At 42.4% G+C, this 11,560-nt stretch overlaps 1 pseudogene; it reads right to left on the reverse strand.

Moving 5' to 3' along the window:
* Nucleotides 1-3,781: 3,781 nt before the first annotated feature.
* On the reverse strand, nt 3,782-6,077 carry LOC149749207 (prothymosin alpha pseudogene; annotated as a pseudogene).
* Nucleotides 6,078-11,560: the final 5,483 nt, after the last annotated feature.

The raw sequence follows: 11,560 nt of genomic DNA on the forward strand, positions 1-11,560 counted from the left end.
TCACAGCCTCCCTCACAGCCTCCTGCAGCTCCTGACTGCCTCCCCTTTCTGTAGTGCAGGGCCTGGAGCTCAGTGCCCAATATACAGGATCAGACTGACTTGAGAATCTTTAGCTAAAAGCACTGACTTTCTGGCTTTCCCTCAGTACAGAAGTAAGTGATAAATACCTGAGTAATCTCATGCTGCCTCTGCTTGCTTCTCTGAGCAAGGAGGGATTCTGGCGCATGCCCGAATCAAGGGTAGATCTGGGAGGGGGAATGCTTCCAAGTGATAATGTGGTGACACCCCCCGGAGGTCAGGAACCCTTGGGAAGTGGGAGAGGCTGGGTCTCTGAGAAATCTGAGGATATTGAAAATGAGGAAGAAGTTAGGAAGTTCTGTTACAAATGGGTCATGGGCTGCAATCAAACGTATATGCAGTGAAATCTATGCATAGATCAGAACAACTTATGAAATGTGTCATCAGTAATTAAGAGAAAAGATTAGAGATAAATCCTGCTAAGTGATAGAAAATACCCTCAAATTAATAGCAAATTCCTGAAAATACTGTTTATCTTTATGCTTAGTTTCCTCATCTACTAATCAGATAATATGGCTTCATTAGGACCTCACGGTTCTTACTAGGATAATTCAATGATAAGGCATTTAGTGAAAGAAAATAGCCATTTGTTAGGCAACTGAACAGCTGTTAAAGCTTGTTGGAGACAAAGCACAGGGGACAAGCATTTTGCCACACCCACATGAGCTCATGTGGGAACTTTGGACCCAACCTCACTCTATTGGCAGCTGTTGGGAAAGGGCTCCCACTGCAGAACTGCTGCCTTCCCAATGGTGTGACCACCGTGGCAGGTTCACATCTTTCTAAACCACCCCCTTTTGTCCATGCACTCTTGCTTTTCCCCATCATCCATTGTATCTCATATAGGAAAGAGGTGAGCGGGGTCTCACTTCCCTTCACTTCTCTATCTTGAATACCTAAATTAATTTTTAGGCATTTATGTAAGAAAAGGCCTATCCCCCATCTTGGTAAGTATTAATGTCCTAGTACTTTCAAAGCACAGTTTTAGGCAGGAAATGGGGAGGTTGTGTTTGGATGGCAGTCCAATGACAGTTGATGATAAATTTTTGTTTTGAATAGGGAAACAAGTGTACAGTGATGTCAGAGATACTTCTTGAATTACTGCCTAATTTTTTGGCAGGTATCATATTTCCCTTGGCAAGAAAATGTTGTTTAGAGGTGCCTTTTTGTCTTCATTCTGTATTACACTCTCCGGGATTTTTTTGCTTTGCTTCTGCTAATGTTAGAAGCTCAACTTCAGGAACATAATGTACAGGGTTTGTAGTGAGGTGGACGGACCTAGAGTCTGTCATATAGAGTGAAGTAAGTCAGAAAGAGAAAAAAAATACCGTATGCTAACACATATATACGGAATCTAAGAAAAAAAAAAAAAAGGTCATGAAGAACCTAGGGGCAAGATGGGAATAAAGACACAGACCTACTAGAGAATGGACTTGAGGATATGGGAAGGGGGAAGGGTAAGCTGTGACAAAGTGAGAGAGTGGCATGGACACATATACACTACGAAATGTAAAATAGGTAGCTTGTGGGAAGCAGCTGCATAGCACAGGGAGATCAGCTCGGTGCTTTGTGACCACCTAGAGGGGTGGGATAGGGAGGGTGGGAAGGAGGGAGTTGCAAGAGGGAAGAGATATGGAAACATATGTATATGTATAACTGATTCACTTTGTTATAAAGCAGAAAATAACACACCATTGTAAAGCAATTATACTCCAATAAAGATGTTAAAACAAAATGTACAGGGTTAAGCATTTTGTATTTTTATTGGGTTTAAAGAAGTGCTGTATTCAGGCTGAGTTAACACTTTGTTCTAAACTTTGAAAAAATGATTTAATAACTGACAGTGCTTTGGAATCATCTCTTAAACACGTAGCAATGTTACTCTGAATTGGAATATATATATATAGTTTATTTATTTATTAAAGCAGAGGTATTTATCAGGGTCTCAGCAAGAAACAGAGGTATACTTAAATTATAACTGAGAAAAGTTTAATAGAAGTTCTATTTATAAAGATATGGGCAGGAGATGAGTAAGGAAACCTCGGAAATTAATATAGTGCTTTAAGGCTGGAAACAGAGGCAAACCCTGAATTGGAGGACCCAGTTCCCTGAAGGATGGAGAGGACCAGGTGGAGAGGGCCACTGTACAGAGGCTCTGACCTTCAGTGCGGGCCTCAGCCAGCCCTTGGGTCTCTGTGGGGATGGAACTGAGGAAGTAAGTTGTCCACCTCACGGGCTCCCCACTGGCCTAACCCACTGGACGTCACGTGACAAGGGAGCTGGATGATGTAGTCCATACAAGTCAGCCTTCCAGGGAACAGAGCAGGGGGGAAAAACGTGGACAGTGTGGGTCTCGAGGAGCACGGAAGACATCCAGAGCCAGAGGGAAATGGAACATTATATACAATGGTTGGTGATCTCGGATGTCGTATTGATTCTGCCTCGAAGGCACTTACAGTTTATTTGAAGTGATCCAAAATAAGTTTATGAAAACATAACTAGCAACATAAAACTGGTTATCGGTAATAAAAGTCTAGTACACTATAACACTTATATTTGAGAACAGGAAGGGATTGCTTCTGGAAGATGCAATTGGAAGATGAAACACTGCATGGAGTGAGGGTAATTGCATTTGAGCTTAAGGAATGAGTAGAGTGTTCATTGTTGGGAAAGAAGAAGTGAACATTCCAGGACTATAAAACGTCATGGGCCAAAGTGCAGAGATAGGACATGTTTTAGGAACAATTTGGCTAAAGTGATTGGACGATTCTACAATCCTTTTAGACTCATAGACTTGTACTTAAAATAAACCTACTTCCTTCCCAACTTCCACTCAGTGTAGAAATCGCATTGGTAGGTACTAGCTTGCTGCCATTCTCCCTCCCTCTCTTCCTTTCCCTTCCCCCTTCCTCCTTACCTGTGTGCCTTTTGACAACATTTATTGAGCATCTACAGTTTATACACAGTTGTAATAAGGCCCTGTATTGAACAAGACCGTGTTCCTACTCAGGGAGCTCAGTTTCAATTTTATCATTCCACATGGTTCCAGTGATTCAACAGGATCCTAATAGTAATAGCTAACACGTATTGAACATTTTTTATATACCAGACACTGTCCTTATTTCAGAGGACTTGGTTTGTCTTATGAAGAATGCATTAAAGATTTAGGAGAAGGGGTTATTGAAATGATCTTCCACATTTTGGCCCTACAAAGGTGTGTTGGACTGTTTTAAAAGAAGCATCCAGGGGCTTCCCTGGTGGCGCAGTGGTTGAGAGTCTGCCTGCCGATGCAGGGGACACGGGTTCACGCCCCGGTCTGGGAAGACCCCACATGCCGCAGAGCGGCTGGGCCCGTGAGCCATGGCCACTGAGCCTGCACGTCCGGAGCCTGTGCTCCGCAACAGGAGAGGCCACAACAGTGAGAGGCCCGCCTACCACAAAAATAAATAAATAAAAAAATAAAAGAAGCATCCATTTGCTGAAATATTAAATTGACTGACAACCTAGTGCATATCAAGTGTGCCTAAGATTTTACATTTAACTAGTGTAAGAGGAAGCTCTTTTCATTGACAGAACCATACAGATTGAACTTGGGCCCCAAGTGAGTTCCTTCCTCTCCGCGGCTGCATTGCCCCTGCTTCCCCCTTTCTGGGATTCCAGATCTCAATTCACAGGCAGCCAGGCAGGTGGAAACTTCATGCAACGACTCGAGGGCAGGGAGCTGCAAGAGGCAGCAGGCCTGGGGAGGGGAGCACCCCCAGTCTCCACTCCAGGGCAGGCTGAGGTCTAAGGAGGGTGGAGCATGGTTTCTTTCCAGCGGAGGGAAGGGAGCTGACTTCCTTCTCTGTACTCAGAGAGATGTTCCTTTAGAGGCTTGCTGCGGTTTCTCTTCACTTCCAATGTTGACAAGACAGAATTCATTTGGAAAAAGAGAGCTCCATGATTCATAATGAGCTATTTTGTGCTTTGAAAAACAACTCTTTAGAAACTGAATTTTCCTCATAACTCTTAAGTCTTCTCTTTTTAACCTTAGGCTCATTTAAAGAAGTGAAGTAGTGTACGAAAATGGTGATGGCCTATATTAGGAAAGGCCAGTATATTGCATTTTCCCTGCCCAACATATATGAATTATAGATTGTTCTCCTATGGAAGTTTATCCTCAAGAAACCTGGATAGAATTTTAGTGCTAGTCTTATTAAATTTGTTCATTAAACATAGCTCGGGCACCATAGTAATATTTAAACTGGAGTAATCACTGGGTTGCAAATGAGATATTATTATTATTTAATTAATTTATTTATTTGTTAGAACAACTCAGCAAAATGAAATTCCAGTTTATTGTTGGACAACATTGTTTCACACATACATCAAACAGGCCAAAAAAACAAAAAAAAAAACCAAAAAAACCCAAGCAACTTCATAGAAAAAAAAAGGAAAAAAAAAGAAACCTTTTATCTTTGGCCTTTTTAACCATCTCATACAAATCAACTACTTATGGTACATATAAGTATATACACAAAAAATGTTACAGGAATGCTAGGAATAAGATTGTATTTTTGTTGGTGTTTTTGTTTTTTTTACAAGTTTTTTTTTTCTCCTTTGAGATTATAATGAACATGGTCACACCACAAGTAAAGTCAGAAGTAGGACAGAGAACGCTCCGAAGGCTGGTTTGGTCATCTGAGATCATTAAAAATGGCTTGACCCCCTAACAATATGTACAAAAATATAAAATGTAAATAAAAAATACAAATTTTCCTTTTTAAAGTACTTTAAGAAAAAAAGCAGGGCCTTGGAAGTTTTGGTTCCTTTTTCCTCCCCTGTTGCAAATTCGCGCTGTGGTTTTGGTTGGGTGGTGGAGAGCGCGTGTCATCTGCGGGTGGTGCTGCCCGCAGTGGGCGGGCGGGCGGGCGGGCGGAACTCTCTACTTGAAGGTGACCGTGTTTACATTCTGAGACAGGAAGTGGAGGGTGACTAGGTCACGGTGGCCTTTTCCTTTTTTACTGTCTAGTCATCCTCATCGGTCTTCCGCTTCTTGGTGTCAACATCGTCATCCTCAACATCTTCAGCTGCCCGCTTGCCTGTAGCTGCCTCAGTGTCATCTTCATCTCCATCCTCTTCCTCACCATCGCCGTCCTCTGCCTCCTCCCCCCTTCCTCCTCTTCTTCATCTACCTCAGTGTCGGCCTCCTGCTCTCCATTTGCCTCGTTAGCATTTCCATGAGCAGGTGCCTATCTCCCATTCTCTGCCTCCTCCACAACTTCCTTCTTCTCTTTTAAGTCCTTGGTGGTGATTTCGGAGCTGGTGTCCACGGCCGCGTCTGGCAATGATGGGGCACGCCGGTGATCCGACGCAGCGGATTCAAAAGAAAGCAGGAGTTCAACGACTCTGGCAATCAAGATGCCGGAGTCCGGGGCGGAGGCGGCGGAGGCGCGCGGGGAGCCGGACAAGGGAACAATGCAAAGATGGCTTTTCAGAGCAGCCAGTCCAAGTGAGATATTATTAATGTGGTTTTAAAGAATGTATTTCAGACATTAAAGGAGTGTTTTAAATCTGCATTTTTACCGCTAAAATCCTGCAATCTAGGTATTTGAGAAGTTACTCTTAAGGTTATATGAGTGTTAACTTTCTCATCTTTCAACTTGCTCGCCAAGATTAATTCCAGATCAAATCCATATGGAGTGAGAGATACTGTTGAGCAGACCCCAGAGGTCCTGCCTGTGACACGGGTGGTCTTAGGGAGAGAGATGGACTGTACTGGAGGAGCAGCAGGCAGGGTCCAGAAACTAGCTTTTGGAAGGAGATGGGGGAGTGAGGGGGTCCGGAGGAAGGAGAAAATGCAGGATGTGGTCATGGGGATGCTTGGAGACAGGCTTTTGCCTTGTACCAGCAACAGGAAGTGGTTCTTCTAGGGCCACTCCTGTGGAACTTGCAATTAGGCAGCCTTTGCAAGCACTGGTACAGCCAGCTTTCTTCCAGACCCCAGAGAAAGGAAGCATGTACAAAAGACCAAGGGAGAGAGACTCAGTTTGTGCAGAGGCTCTCACGGACGTAGACAGGGACTGTCCGTGTCTGTGCTCTTAGCCTCCGACCAAAGCTAGCAGGACCTCTCTGCTGGAGTAGACTGTGTTTCTGCTTTAAAACAATGCATGTGGAAGGACAGAGCACTCCTGAGACTCTTTTTTTCTTCCAGTTTTATTGAGATATAATTGACGCACAGCACTGTATAAGCTTGAGGTGTACAGCATCTTGATCTGATTTACATACATCATGAAGTGATTATCACAGTAAATTTAGTGAACATCCATCATCTCACATATGTATAAAATTAAAGAAATAGAAAAAATTTTTTTCTTGCAATGAGAACTCAGGATTTGTTCTCTTAACAACTTTTACATATAGCATTCAACAGTGGTAATTACTTATTATGTTGTACATCCCTAGTACTGATGTATCTTATAGCTGGAAGTTTGTACTTTTTGACTGCCTTCATCCAGTTCCCCTCCCCACTGGACTTTTTTTAGCTGCTTAACAGGAAAGAGAGAAAGGTTTTCTGTGTGTATTCAGTTTGGAGTGTCTGCTTGCACTAGGTCCATGCTAGAGGCATTCGTAGTTCACTTACTGCATAACCTGTGCTTCTCCACACACCTGCGAGGCCTGAGTTTTTGCTCTTGGTGAAGCAGATTGGGGTTGACAGTAAAAAAAAAAAAAGGAAAACTCAGTAGCCTTCTTGAATCAGATTAACAGAGACCAGATATGAGATCCTTTTTGAACCAGAAATTAAGGTAGATGTGACTCACCCTCCTAAAGTCAGATCTGTAATAAGTGAGAAAGTTCCCATAGTGGGGAAGAAGGTAAAGAACTCTCGATTCCAAGCAAAAGCCCCTCAGGCCCAGAATTTGGGCATTTTAGTGTGTATCCTGTCCTCCCGTTATTGTCATAAAGGGGACTTCAGTGACCACTTGTTCTGTGGCTCATCCCAGACCCCAGTATGTGTTGGACAGTCTCAGAACTGCCTAGGACTGTGGAGTGGGCACCTCCACTCTTCTGGGAGAATTTGGTGTCAAGCTGCATTCACGAGGGAAATGACTAGGTGGACCTGGCATCTTTCTTCTCTTGTGAGAGATGCAGACCCTAGAGGAGAGGAAGATTGGAATCTGATGCTGACTGTTCCTTTCCAAGGCAGCCACTGATCCCTCAGCTCCAGAGGGTGTTAGGAGAAACTTCGGCATGTGCAGTCATGTGCAGTTGGGAAACTGGTGATGGTGCCCAAACACAAGAGCAAAGGGAAAAAGGAAGGTGAGATCTCTCCGGAAAGTCAGAAGAGATTCACTGGGGCTTCCCTGGTGGCGCAGTGGTTGAGAATCTGCCTGCCAATGCAGGGGACATGGGTTGGAGCCCTGGTCTGGGAAGATCTCACATGCCGTGGAGCAACCAAGCCCGTGAGCCACAACTACTGAGCCTGCGCGTCTGGAGCCTGTGCTCCACAACAAAAGAGGCCGCGATAGTGAGAGGCCCGCGCACCGCGATGAAGAGTGGTCCCAGCTTGCCGCCACTAGAGAAAGCCCTCGTACAGAAACGAAGACCCAACACAGCCAAAAATATATAAATAAATAAATAATTATTAAAGAAAACATTTCTACTGAATATCTTTAAAAAAAAAAAAAGAATAAAGAGATTCACTGGCCACAAGTAAGTGTAACACAGAACCCCTCAGAGAGAAGACAATGTAGCAGACTTGTCAGGACTCCAAAAAGTCTTCTTGGAGCAAAATGTAATGAGATGAAGGCATTTAGTCATTAACATTCCTGGGCCGGGCTAGTTCTCACAAGAAAAACACTGAGGGCTATCATTTGCACTTCCAACCACAACAGAGTAATCCCCCCACCATAAACAGCTACGGAGCAGACAGAATAGATGAGGCAGCTGTTTGCAGGTGTTAGACAACAGGCAGAGCAGAGAAGCACAGGACAGGAGCCCTTGTTTGCCCCGGCTCTTGGGTTCAGGGATCTTTCCTGACTGTGGAGAAGTGAGGGGGAACCTGAGAAAGCAGTGGTCTTGCTGAGTTGAGAGGCAGTAATTGCGGTTTGGCGCTGCTGAACTTTGTGGATAGAGGGGCTGGAGAAGAGGAAGTTGCTCAGAGGGGTTCCCAAAATCTGTGTGGGTGTTTATCTGAGGTCTGTGGCCCAGGCCTGGGCTGTGCACATACACCTCCTGTGAGGTGTAACTGGGGAGAGGAAAGCCCACGACAAGAAACCTGAGTTTGCCCAGTGCCAGGAGATGCTGGAGGGAGTTCCACCGCAGAGGTGGGGAAACCCCACTGAACAACGTGGGCATTCACTTGAGATCACAGAGAGTCCACATCCTAGGAATAAGAACCGTTCCCTCAAGAAAGGGCCGTACCCTAAGGACAAATGCCAACTCTTTAAAGGAAGACAGCATAATGCAAGCTCTTTACAATGTGTCACATACAATTCCCAGTGTACAATATAATAAAACTTGCCAAACACCTGAAGGGCCAGAAAATATGACCCAGAAAAATGGACCCAAGATGACCCAGAGGTTAGATTTAGCAGATAAAGACTAAAGAATCTATTATAAATATGTTTAAGGACTTAAAGGAAGGGTTGGTCTTAATGATGGAACATGTGAGAATGTCAGCAAAAAAAAAAAATAGAAGCTATAAACATGATCTACATGGAGACTCTAGAAGTGAAAAACAGTATCTGAAACAATATCTTAAATAAAAAGTTCATTCTGATGAATAGAAAGAAAAAATATTAAAAAAAAATGAATAGAGCCTAGCAACCTCTGGGACAAAATAATCTATCATACACATAATTGGAGTTCCTGAGGGAGAAGGGAGTGAATGGGGCAACACAAAAATATATATATTTGAAGACATAGGGTTAAAAAATCCCCAGTTTTGGAGACAAACATCATTGTGCATATCTAAGGATATCAGCAAATCCCAAGCAGGGTAAATAAGAAGAGATACACACTTAGATATATCATTATCAAACTGCCAGAAACTAAAGGTAAGTAGAAAGTCATGAAAGTGGCCAGAGCAGCGGGGGTGGGGTGGGGGGAACGACAGGTAAACTCTACAGATAATAAGCATAAGAAAGCTGGCGTGGCTTTGTCTTTTCAGATGAAGTAAACAAAAACTGTCACAGATCAAGGAGGACATTTCATGACGATAAAAGGACAGTTAAGCATAAAGACATAATCATCATAAATGTGCATGTATCTAGTAACAGAGTTTCAAAATACCTGAGGCAAAATCTGACAGAACTAAAGGAAGAAATAGTAAAATAGGTAAGTCAGAGATTTTAACAGCCCTTCTTAGTAATTGATGGGCCAAGCAGAAAAAAAAAAAAAAAAGAAAAGAGCACATAGATTTAAACAACTCTCCTCCACTGGACATAGCTAGCATTTATAGACCCTTTATCTAGCAACTGCAGAACATACATTGTTTTCAAGTACACTTGGAGTGTTTAACATCATAGATTGAATACTGGGTCATAAATAAATCTCAACAGAATTAGAAGATTGAAAGCACAGAGACTATATGTTCTCTGACCACAGTGAAATTAAGTTAGAAATCAGGGACTTCCCTGGTGGTCCAGTGGTAAAGAACCTGCCTTACGATGCAGGGGACGTGGGTTTGGTCCCTGGTCAGGGAACTAAGATCCCACATGCCGCTAGGGAACTAAGATCCCACATGCCGCTAGGCAACTAAGCCTGTGCGACAAAACTACTGAACCTGCGCACCTCAACTAGAGAGCCCGCGTGCCTCAAACTACAGAGCCCATGCACTCTGGAGCCTACGCACCACAGCTAGAGAAGAGAAAACCCACATGCCACAACTAGAGAGAAGCCCGTGTGCCTCAACTAGAGAGAAGCCCGTGCGCTGCAACAAAAGATCCCGCATGCCTCAACGAAGATCCTGTGTGCTGCAGCTAAGACCCAACACAGCCAAAAATAAATTAAATAAATAAATAACAAACAAATCTTAAAAAAAGAGAAATCAATAACAAAAGCATTTCTAGGAAAAAAACCCCCAAATATTTGAAATTAAGTAACAATCTTCTAAATAATCCATAAATCAATGAAGAAATTGAAAAAAAATATTTTGAACTGAATGATGATAAAAATACAACATTAAGGGCTTCCCTGGTGGCACAGTGGTTGAGAGTCCACCTGCCGATGCAGGGGACACGGGTTCGTGCCCCGGTTGGGGAAGATCCCACATGACGTGGAGTGGCTGGGCCCGTGAGCCATGGCTGCTGAGCCTGTGCATCCGGAGCCTGTGCTCTGCAACGGGAGAAGGCCACAACAGTGAGAGGCCCGCGTACAGCAAAAAGAAAAAAAAAAAAAAACAACATTAATATTTGTGGGTTGCAGTTAAAGCAGTTATTAGAGGGAAATGTTTCCATAACTATTAAAGAAGAAAGGTATAAGATAGAGCAAAGTGGTACATAGAAGAAGGGAGTTACAATATAAAGAGAAAAGCAGAATTTCATAAAGTAGAACATAAATATTAGAGAAAATTACCAAATGAAAAATTGAAAAGATTAATAAAAATTGTGCCCTAGCAAGAGTAATCAAGCAAAAAAGAATTATCATAATAGGAATGAAAATAAGGATATTATTGCAGATCCTACAAATGTTAAAAAGATACTATGCAAAACTTCATGTCCATAAATTCAATAACCTCTATGAAATGGACAAATAAGCAACTTTACAAAACTATCACAAAAAGAATGAACAACCTCCGTAGCTCTATATCTAATTAAGAAATAGAATTTATAATAACTATCCACCCCTTTTCCTCAAAATAAAAATCTCCATGCTCAGATGGTATTATGGGTGAATTCTATCAGACATTTGAGAAAGAATTAATACCAATCTCACATAAACCCAAAAAACAGAGGGTGAGGGAATGTTTTCCAACTCATGTTGTGAGCCCACGATAATTCTGATATTAAAACCTGATCAAGACATTATCAATAAATGAAATTACAACCAGTATCTTCCATAAACATAGACAAAAAAATCTTCAACAATATATTAGAGGAATCCAATGATGTATGAAAAGGGTAACAAAGCCAAGTGGGGCTTATCCCAGGAATACAAGGTTGTTCAACTTTTGAAAATCTATGCAATTAGCCACATTAACAGAAAAAAATGAAAAATTTATTATCTCAGTAAACACAGAAAACATGTTTGACAAAATTCAGCACTTACTCAAGGTTAAAAAAAACTGCTGTCAACAAACTGGACATGGGACTTGATAAAGGGCATAATGAGAAAATTACAGCTAACTTCATACGGAATGATGAGAGACAGTGATTTCCCCATAAGATCACAAAAGAGGCAAGAATGCTTATTCTCACCACTTCTATTTGATACTGTGCTATGAAGGTCCTTACCAGAATAATAAGGCAAGAAAAATAAATTTAAAAAGATTGGACAGGAT

The sequence above is a fragment of the Delphinapterus leucas genome, chromosome 5, assembly GCF_059928025.1.
Source record: "Delphinapterus leucas isolate spDelLeu-1000000601 "Yukka" chromosome 5, BTC_Dleu_Yukka2, whole genome shotgun sequence".
Taxonomy (NCBI): domain Eukaryota; kingdom Metazoa; phylum Chordata; class Mammalia; order Artiodactyla; family Monodontidae; genus Delphinapterus; species Delphinapterus leucas.